At 36.8% G+C, this 9,991-nt stretch overlaps 1 long non-coding RNA gene across 1 annotated transcript; it reads right to left on the bottom strand.

The window, feature by feature from the left end:
- Positions 1–212: 212 nt before the first annotated feature.
- Positions 213–1,830, bottom strand: LOC119794605. The gene is made up of 3 exons (XR_005282234.1): positions 1,713–1,830; positions 950–1,234; positions 213–373 (listed from the first exon to the last, which is right to left on the bottom strand). It is a non-coding gene; the product is annotated as an uncharacterized LOC119794605 (long non-coding RNA).
- Between the last annotated feature and the right edge of the window lie 8,161 nt (positions 1,831–9,991).

The raw sequence follows: 9,991 nt of genomic DNA, 5'->3' as shown, positions 1-9,991 counted from the left end.
TCAAATGTTGTTTTTATATGTATTTATGTGTTTTAGATATTACAGAAGAAACATTTTTGTTTATTTGAAAATTTTCAAATTGAAATAGACACATACAAAGAAGTCAAATTATGTCTTAAGTCCTCACAATTGTACACCTTTCACAAAAATGGTCCAAAGTATAAAATATATAACTTCTAAAAATAAAATATAGGACATCCTTAAAATACAAAAAAAGAAAAAAATATGGAGCCCAAAGTAGAATATGTCCTCCTAACTAATGGCATAATTTCATTTAGCAAATGCCATCTTCCATTGCATTGGGTGGCTTATTTACTTTGACTTGTATCTTTCACTTTGACATCAGCATATACAACATCCTCTTCTGCGTTCTCTGTAAAAAAACAAATAAAAAATATTTGCTCATAAAAAGTCCATATTTAAGATTATCTGTAACAACAATTTTCAAATACGTTTTTAAACATTTCAGTTACCTTCATTTGGTGCCATTGATTTTCTCCTTTTACAAAGTTTAATATAAAGGAAACTCCAAAGCGCAGATAAAACAACAGCAGAACCAGCTAGCACAGGCACAGTAGTCTGGATAAGAGCATTATCAAAACCTGGATAATACAAGGAACAAATCAATAGTACCGGTAAATATATGCTGCCCAATTACAAAAGTCTCCATTTTTTAAAGCTGTTAGAATAAGATAAATTTTGTATTTATTTGACCTGCATAAGCTCCTATGAACAAAGTTTTGTGTTTCTAAAGTAAAAGCAAATTGTGATAAGACAAGAAGGCATTAAAAATCTCTAGTAAAAAAATACCAAAAACAAAAAACAAATGACCTCTGGCTCACATCTGGAACAATCTTTTCTCATACTTTTTAGTGATCCAATATCAAAGGCATTTAATACATTTGAAATGTTTTCATTCACACACTTGAAGCAACAACTTATATCATACCTTTGCATGATGTTAACTGATAAACTGAATCCTCTCTGCTGACATTATTCCAAACTCGGCACATGAGGCTTCCCGTAAGTTGTCCATGCATGTTGACGCAAATATTTGACACAGCAGATGTTTCACCATTGCAGTTCATGGAACTCCTGTGATCTCTACCTTGTATAAGTGAGTGGCCATTTAAAGCTAGAAAGAACTCTACCTCATCTTCATCAGAATAACATGTGACTGTCTTCTGTTCAGGTGGAAAACACCTTTGAGACACTGTTGGCTTTGACACGGACCCTGTAAATGGAACATAAAGTTATGAATGACTTTAGAATCTCTCTTTCACTGTTTTCCCATGTATGTCACTTGAAATATATGTTCTTTATAAAAGCAAATTTTTATTTATCTGATCAGATTTTGTATCCAGAAATACTGTAATTTCTGGATACATAAATAAATAATTTTTGGTTGTTTATTAGGTATAAATTAATTTTTAAAAAGTCTGCTTGTGACCACTATTTAAGTCACAGAGATTTCCTTTTAATCATTTCTCCCCTTTGTCCCCTTCTTGCTTCTTCTTGCCACACCTGCTCCCAGTTAGTTCATTACTTCATTGCCCAGGATTCTCCTAACCAGTATTTAAGACCCTTATCATTCTTCCACTCAGTGCTAGTTCCTACTGTTTGTTCCCTGTACCCGTGTCTGTGTTCATACAAACTGTATTTTCAAAGTCAATACATTTCTTTTTTTACGGGAAGAAAAAAAAATGACATACCTTGTATTTTTAGGTGAACTTGGGCTCTTCTCATTATTTGTCCATCATCTCTGTATTCTTCAAGGACATATTTTCCAGAATGTTCCTTTGTGGCATTACCCAGTCTGAATGTTCCAGGCTGGATTTGCTCAAACTGATTTACATAGTCCTCATTGAGGGTCACTGACCCATTCTTATCTACCTTTAAAATTCTGTATGTTTCATCCTTTATCAGTCTAATCTCGCCGTGTTGTGCTACTGAAAGATGAAAAATAAGTTGCTGTCCTTTTGTTGCATAACAGTGTTGAGTTTGGATTGAGTCAGTAAATTTGCACTCAACAAAGCCTGTAACAATCAGAGAAAATCTAACATAAGACCAAAAATAATTTCAAAAAATGCTGTAAATACCTCATGTTGTCGTAGATTGCAAACTGTCATTTTCATAATTTCTGAAAAACTTTTAAATTAGCTTTAAGTATAACTTATATATGTAAAAAAAATAAATAAATAAATGATTGTGCCTCCCATTGTACCGAAACAAATGTTTTTGCCCTCCTCTAGCTGTGTGACAAATAAAGTAGCTAAGATACATACACTTCATTAAGCCCAAATTTTATTAAAAAAGCATTTTGAATGAGGCAATATAATCCTAAAAAGTTTTTTTATCCTCTGTAAACCATTACAGTTTACATAAAGAAAGGAGTGAAAACTGGGATCTTTGTGTAATTGATCTATAGAATACATTTCATTTAATGAAATACTAAAATGAATATTTTTTTCTAACAATAATAACATTTTATGAATATGCTTATACATAATTATGTCATAATAGAGAAGCTAAATTTAAGACATGATTTAATGTAAACATGTAATACTTAACCAGAACTTAATTTGAATAACAATAATAATTATAATAACATAATTACCAAAACCTACACTACCATTAAGAACTTAAGAATACCTTTTGCAAGAGCGGTTGTAGCTAAAGCTGTAAAGATCAGGCAGATGGTTATCATTGTTCCTGCAACAAACAAATGTAAACATATAATTAAGATTTTTACTTTTGTTATTGTGACGACATTCTCATAATTTAAATTTGAAATGTGAAATCGATAAAGTTTTATAAAATACATGTTAACTAAAATATGTTGCTTGCAAAGAACCTTGCATTATCGCTTCTACATATCTAGTTTTATATAACAAGTACTTTTTTCCCCTGTACTTACCAACCTTGCAGTGTGTGATACAGACTTTCCTGGTTGAGAGACTTATGAATTTTCTGCAGACGGATGACTGGTTTTATGTTCTTCTTCCCTATGTGAACTTGAGTTATCTGAATCAAGGAAGCAGGTACACTCTATGTTGTTGGGTGCAACTTGACAAAAAACAAAAAAAACTGAGCAGCTTTCTTTCAAGTTGTCAGAAAGTGAGAACAGAACCCATTTCTACTTTCATACATTAAGTGTAAATGTTCCATTGCATTAAATTGTTATTAAGCCATACAAAAATATGAGTGGGGTAAAATAATACATAGCAAGGATCTAGTGTTGTGTGAGGTCAATTATAACACAATCATTTAAGGCAAATATTAATAAATATGAAATCAAAAAAATGCATTTTGAGGCACAAATTACATTTAATATAAAATAATATCTTATATTTTGTTGGTCATCAGCCCATGAACAGCAATATGCAACAATAGATGTGCAGATGGCATTGCTTATATTAAGAGAATATCAATAGCATGGATTCATCTTCCCTCTGATAAACAAAATTCATACATTTTGACACTCAAAAGGAGTATCACGAAGAGTTAAAGTAAGGTGTCTCTACCAACTTTCTTGCAAGTAAGGGAGTAGGAATGAGTTAAACAGAATGATACGTGATATTACTGTCATGTTTGGCTTAAGATTCCTAACCCACATGCAGAACACACTGAGGCTGGAGAAAAGTTCAAAGATTTATTGAAATGATTCCGTACAAAGAATAAACAGATCCAGGGGTTATTCAGATCCAGGACTGGTCACTAGTGGGTTCACTGCAGAGGGGGACAGAGGAGTTAGTGGATGTCCAGGTAATTTGCAGGATGTGAGTGAGCAGGATAGTACCTGTTCAGGAGTTTGAGCTGAGCGGCAGAGGGGGGGAACCAAGAGGGTCCAGAGGCTGTCGGCAGGCTGAGGGCTTGGCGGAGGCAGAGCTAGGTTTGAGCTTTTGCAGATCACAGATTTGAGTATCCCTTCCGATTCTTCCGAGAGCGGGCAGGCAGGTCTTTGACAGGAATTATTCTCCAGGGTTCTTCAGAGATCAGACAGGCAGATTACCGACTGAGAAACTCTTCTGGGTTTCTGGTTTCAGGCAGGTTCAATCGTAACTGGCAAACACTCTGGCCCTGGAGAGACGTCCTCTGTCTCCTTATACAGATCTCCTGATGAGCAGATGAGCGACAGGTGGTAGCAATCAGCTCTGGCTCCAGGAGATCTAGATTATTCTTGTTCTCTCAAGCCAGTGGAGAGACTGTTTTACGAGTGCCTTGGTGTTTCTGATTTCCTGATCCTAAACTGTTCTGCCTGTCAACCACCGAGCCTGCCCATCTGAATGGTTTTTCACGTAATGTCTTTGGAATCCTGTATCTCTGAGCCTTCCTGTTCAAGTTCTGAACTGTTTGCCCAACTTGGCTTTGAATTCCTGGATCTCTGAGCCTGCCTGTTCCTGTTCTGATCTGTTTGCCTCACCTAGCTTCGGACTCCTGTACTTCTGAGCCTTCCTGTTCTGATCTGTTTGCCTGACCTGGCTTTAAATTCCTGCTTGTTCTCTGTTCTCTCAAGCTGCAATGTCTGGGACACTCTGGTGCATGTTGTTGGCAGCCCATCAGTTGGATCCTACCTCATTCTTAGGACACGGGCTGAACTATTAAACAAGGTTGGGAGTCATGCGTAAATATCATCCTCCTTTAGATTTACATGGTAACCACAGAGTTCCCTGTGATTGACACCCTAAACGTTGCTACTTCAATTATCAGTGTTTCAAATAAACGCTTTTGAGTAATCCCATTGTTTGTCTTGCCTGAATTCTGGGTCCTTCTGTTTTGAATTGTGGCAAAATCTAAAAATGTATGTACAGAATTTAAGATGTGTGTAATAATGTGGAATAACACAGGGAAAAAGTGTTGTAAGCATGAAGAGAGGGAGGTGCAAAGAGGCATGGCACAATAAACCAGCTTCAGCTGAAATCTCTCAGTAACCTGCCCCTTGTCAGTGCTAATTAATATCAACTGGTTCAGTCCCAAATGATAGCCTGTAAAAAAAAATCTAAATGTGGGTACAAGTAAAGAGCTCTCTCAATACATTTGCAACCTTATTATTGCAAAGTATGATAGCATTGATTACAAAAGAATTTCTAAACTTCTGAAAGTTCCACCGAGCACTGTTGGGGCCATAATCCAGAAGTGAAAAGAACATAATTTCACCGTATAACAACCATGGCTAGGAGCTCCTTTCAAGATTTCTGCCAGATGAGTGTAAAGAATTATCAGAAGAGTTGTAAAAGAGCCAAAGGCCACTTGTGGAGAGCTCCAGAAAGACCTGGAATTAGTGAATACTATTGTTTCAAAGAAAACAACAAATAATGCACTCAACTGCCATGGTTTGTATACACGCTCACCACACAAGACACTACTGCTGAAGAAAAAGCAGATTTAAGCTCATTTCAAGATTGCTGCACAACATTTAGACAAACATGTGAAATACTGACAGAAAATAATCTGGTAAGATGAGACCAAAACTGAACTCTTTGGTTGCCATAATATACATGATGTTTTGATGTCAAATGGCACTGCACATCATACTAAGAGTGAAGTTTGGAGGTTGGAAGATCATGGTCTGGGGTTGTTTTTCAGCATGGCAAACCTAAAATGTACAGAGATATTCTTGATAAAAATCTGCTGCCATTTACCAGGATGATGAGGATGAAATGTGGGTGGACATTTCAGCAAGTCAATGAACCAAAACAAACAGCCAAGGAAATTGTCAACTGGTTTCAGAGAAAAAAATAGATCTACTAGAAGGGCCAAGCCAATCACCTGACTTGAATGCAATAGAAAATCTATGGAAAGAACTAAAGATCAGAGTTCAGAGAAGAGGCCAACAAAATATTCGAGATTTTAAGACTGTTTGTGTGGAAGAATGGGCCAAAATCAATCCTGAGCAATGCATGCGACTAATTTGTCCATACAGGAGGCATCTTGTAGCTGTCATTGCAAACAAAGGCTTTTGTCCAAAGTGTTAAATAAATTTCAGTAAGTGTTCTCAATACTTTTTCCCTATGCCGTTCCACATTGTCACACATAACTTAATTTCTGGACATCTACAGTTTGATTTATTTGTATGTGTGGTTTGCATGAATTGTTACCAACATCTGGTGACAATGTCATGTAAATATCACCACTTGAAATATATTTACTGAGAAAAATGATTGCATGTTCAACACTTATTTTACCCGCTGTCTCTACATTTAAATGCCTAACCCCACTAGATTTAAAGTTTCCTGTGTATCTATTTTACAGCATACTGAAATGTTCACACAGTTAGCGAGGTGAGACAAAGCTAAACAAAGCAAGAACAGCAGTTAAAAATAACCACAGCTACCTCGTCTACAGTGTCTTTGTTGCAATGTATCAATAGGCAAGCTTCTTGCATTTCAGTCATGCAGCCAACCACACTGTTAGGCATTCTAACCTTATGAGCCAAGAGTTTTATTTGCATACAACTGAACTACTTGTGAAGTAGTTCATTTGCTGCTCTTGTATTTTTATCTTTATACCCTTCCCTTCCATATCTGCTGTTATTTACTTGAATGAAATAAGATCTTAAAGGATTCTCTGTTAGAATTCTCTGTTTAACCAGATAAAGCCAGAATTTAAACCAGAAAGCTGACGTTAATATATCTAGAAATTTGTATTATTTTATTCCTGCAACAAAACTCTTGTGTGTATTTATTTGCACTATTCATTTGATCAACACCAAGTTCACATTTCTAGAGAGAGGCTTTTATATTGTTTGCTGTCTTGGCAAAAGTATTAAGTACAGTGGTTTGACATTAAGACCAAGAAGTTTCCAAGTCAAAAACACTCTCAGTCATCCAGGTGCATGCAGACCTTATTGCAGTGTGGTTGAAGACCTGTTACTCTTAAGAAAAGCACAAAGTTAGTGCTTTGAAGATAAGTGCACAGATTTTTAAAGCTTGTGTGTGTCTCGGTTTGGCATATTGCTTCTAAAGCCAAAATCCTTGTTGAGTTGTGTGTTTTGCTTTCCATGTTGTGCTCTAATTTACAACTACTACAAATAAGAGTTTAAGTTCAACATAACTTGAAAGAAATTATATTAAAATTCAGCAACTAGCTGAAACTACATTAAAAGTATGATAATCCACAGGTTCGTTTTGTATTCATGTTTCAACCTTTTTCCTCATTGTTTATTATGTTTAACAGGTCTTGCCATATACTGTCTTTAGTTTTGCAATTTGCAGGTTCATATCCTTCTAATAATGGTTTCCAAGTGATTTTTGGTTCTTTTTCAATTATCTTATTCCTGCCATATTTATTAATTTTATGTAAATTGGATTATTTTTGGTCATATGGAAGACTGAAAATTTTGTATTAGATTTTTTTTAGATCAACAGTACTCCTTTGTAAATTTCCTTCCATCAAGGCAGAGATACAGACTCCCTTGAGTCAAGAAAAATGTGTGTACAGAAATTCTTTTGTGCTCTCTGCCATCAAAGAGCTGAAGTTGTAACCCTAATGTCACTTGGTTAGTTCTGCTTCCTTTACCTTAAAGGAGAAGTTCACTTTTTAACACTTTAAGCCCATTTTCTGTAGTGTCCAGGATGAAATCGAATGATCGACACCAAAATTTTGACAATTGGTCCTGTCTCTGCTTTTTGGCTCATGCAGAATCCCCCCCTGGCTGCTTCAGAATGGCTTCCATTGTGCATGTCCGATAATGTCCTTAAAACAACCTTAAACGTTCTTTTTTTAAAATATGCTACTCACCGGGTCGTCAGCGCTGTTCAATGACGTTCCAAAAAAAGTTTCGTAAAGAAAAAACGTTCCTGTAGTGTTTTATTTAGCATTTTGTAAATCCCATTGAGTTCTGTTGGAATAGTCAATATTCCCCTGCCACCGGAAACGGAAATGGGGCCTGTTTACACAGTTGTAGTCTTTTCGCTTCACTCTGTGTACTCCGACGTCGAGGTGCTAACGTCTCTGTTAAACACTTTAAAAAACTCTGAAAATGGAATACGAAAGGTGGATTCTTGATTCTCGACGTCTGAGAACTTCTCCTTTAAAGAAGTGAGTCTGTTGCTTCTGCTGTGTCTGCAATGAACTCTTTTATAATTGTATGTTAATATATTTTATTACATTGTTGTGTGTGTGCAAGCCAAAGGCAAATTTCTGCCATCGATGTGTATGGTAGACAAGAGAGTTTTCTTTTATGTTGTATTGTATTCTATTCTATAACATTCTATTCTATGCTATTCTATAAGTTATTCTATTGTTGCCCTGCTTGGACAGACTCTGGAGACCCAACAATTCAATGGACACAAAGACTTAGCGTTAAAAAAAAGAGTTTAATAATTTGTAATAACCTAAGAAACTTGGACCCAATATCCAGACAGACAGATCTGGAACGATTTTCAAGAGACTTTTTTCAAAACAATACACAGCGAGTGGCTGGTCGTCAGCGGGGCAGATAACCAAATTTTCTGCAGAGATAGGAAACAGAGGTCAGTGACTGGAATGTCGGGATGATCACGACGAGGAGCAGAAGTCACTGACCTGGTTCAAGTCCAGTCCGATCCAAGAGGAAAGGGAGGAATCCTGGTGGGAGATTGTCCAACGTTTGCAGCCTTTGCCGCTTCTAGTGGGCCAAGTGATGAGCTGATGCCAGCTGATGCCGAGAGAACGACAGTGTCCATAAGGAGAATCCAATGAAACAGTCCAGGTTCAGTAACCAGCAGTATACAGGAAAACAGTTGGGGGAAAAAAAACAAAAACAAACAGAGCAAACAAGGGCATGGCAAAAACTCGAACATCCAAAGCAGAAAACAGGTCAGAATCAGGATCACAGAAAAACTCACTTGACACTAGAGTTACTCTCACAATAAGTCAAATAATCTGCAGTTGATGGTTGTCAGACAAACAACATAAATAGCTGAGGAAACCATTGGTATTAGCGGTATTATACTCTTTGTATACAAAATGACAATAAAAGTTGTCTAAGTCCAGTGGTGCAAGGAAAAGGCATTTTCTTTTTAATAGGTAAATATATTTGACTATCTGACTATAAAAATGATAAGAGATTACATGCCTTCTTAGAATAGCCCCCAGGGGCAGCAAGTACAATGAGAAGAGAAAGTATCTGAACACTGTGGAACAGGCTTTTAGCTAGGAATATCTCAAAGGGTGTAAACCTTGGTGTATCACATATTTAGGTTTTGTGTGGTGTAGGGGTCCATGGGTTTCCTCCCCAGGAAAATTTAGGAATTAAGACTCTCTGAAACAGTATTTCAAGCATTTTGAGGTGGACTGCAGCCAACTTTTTTACAACGATACTTTGTCCTGATTATGGTAAGTATTTGTGCTTGTCTAAAATTTCATACGGAAGACATGAGATCATTTTCAGGTACAGTATTATGTTTCATAGGTTAATTCAAACAATCAGAAAGTGTATGTTCCCCCAACGATTTGAGCAGCAAAAAATCACCTGCTTCTTCATTTTTGCGTTTACACATTAAGGTATGTAAAGGGTGTACAGCTGATTGTGCTGCTCTTTTGTTCAATGGCAGAGAGTGGCTTTGCTATATTTGCTGTGGTCAGTGGGTAGTTTTAGTTTGTTTCTAAGTGAGAAAATCCACCTTAAAACCTGATGAACCGTGTGGAGTCAGTTAATCAAGATTACGATCCTGCTTTAAAATATTACTTTGTAGTTTAAGCTGCTCAGACCCTCACCAAGCAGTGGTGAGCTGCCACTGGGAATCCCCAACAGCAGCTGCCACAGGCCAGATCGCTTCTTGGGGGCTTTCCACTACTATTCGTGGCGGCTGGAAGCAGATGTTAACACTTTTTAGGTATATTGTACAAACCGCGAGTAGCAGAATAGTAAAAGTGAACATATTTTGCCAGCAGGTTTCGACATTGTAAGTTAATATAGGCGTTAATAAACAGTTTCTGTTTCAGTGGAGTGGCCATATCACTCTGCATGAGCAGCTCTGTGTGTCTTTCTGCCAGCTCGCAGATCAGC

The sequence above is a fragment of the Cyprinodon tularosa genome, unplaced genomic scaffold, assembly GCF_016077235.1.
Source record: "Cyprinodon tularosa strain WSP-4 unplaced genomic scaffold, ASM1607723v1 ctg484, whole genome shotgun sequence".
Classification (NCBI taxonomy): Eukaryota; Metazoa; Chordata; class Actinopteri; order Cyprinodontiformes; family Cyprinodontidae; genus Cyprinodon; species Cyprinodon tularosa.
This window is presented reverse-complemented; position numbering and strand designations above follow the sequence as displayed.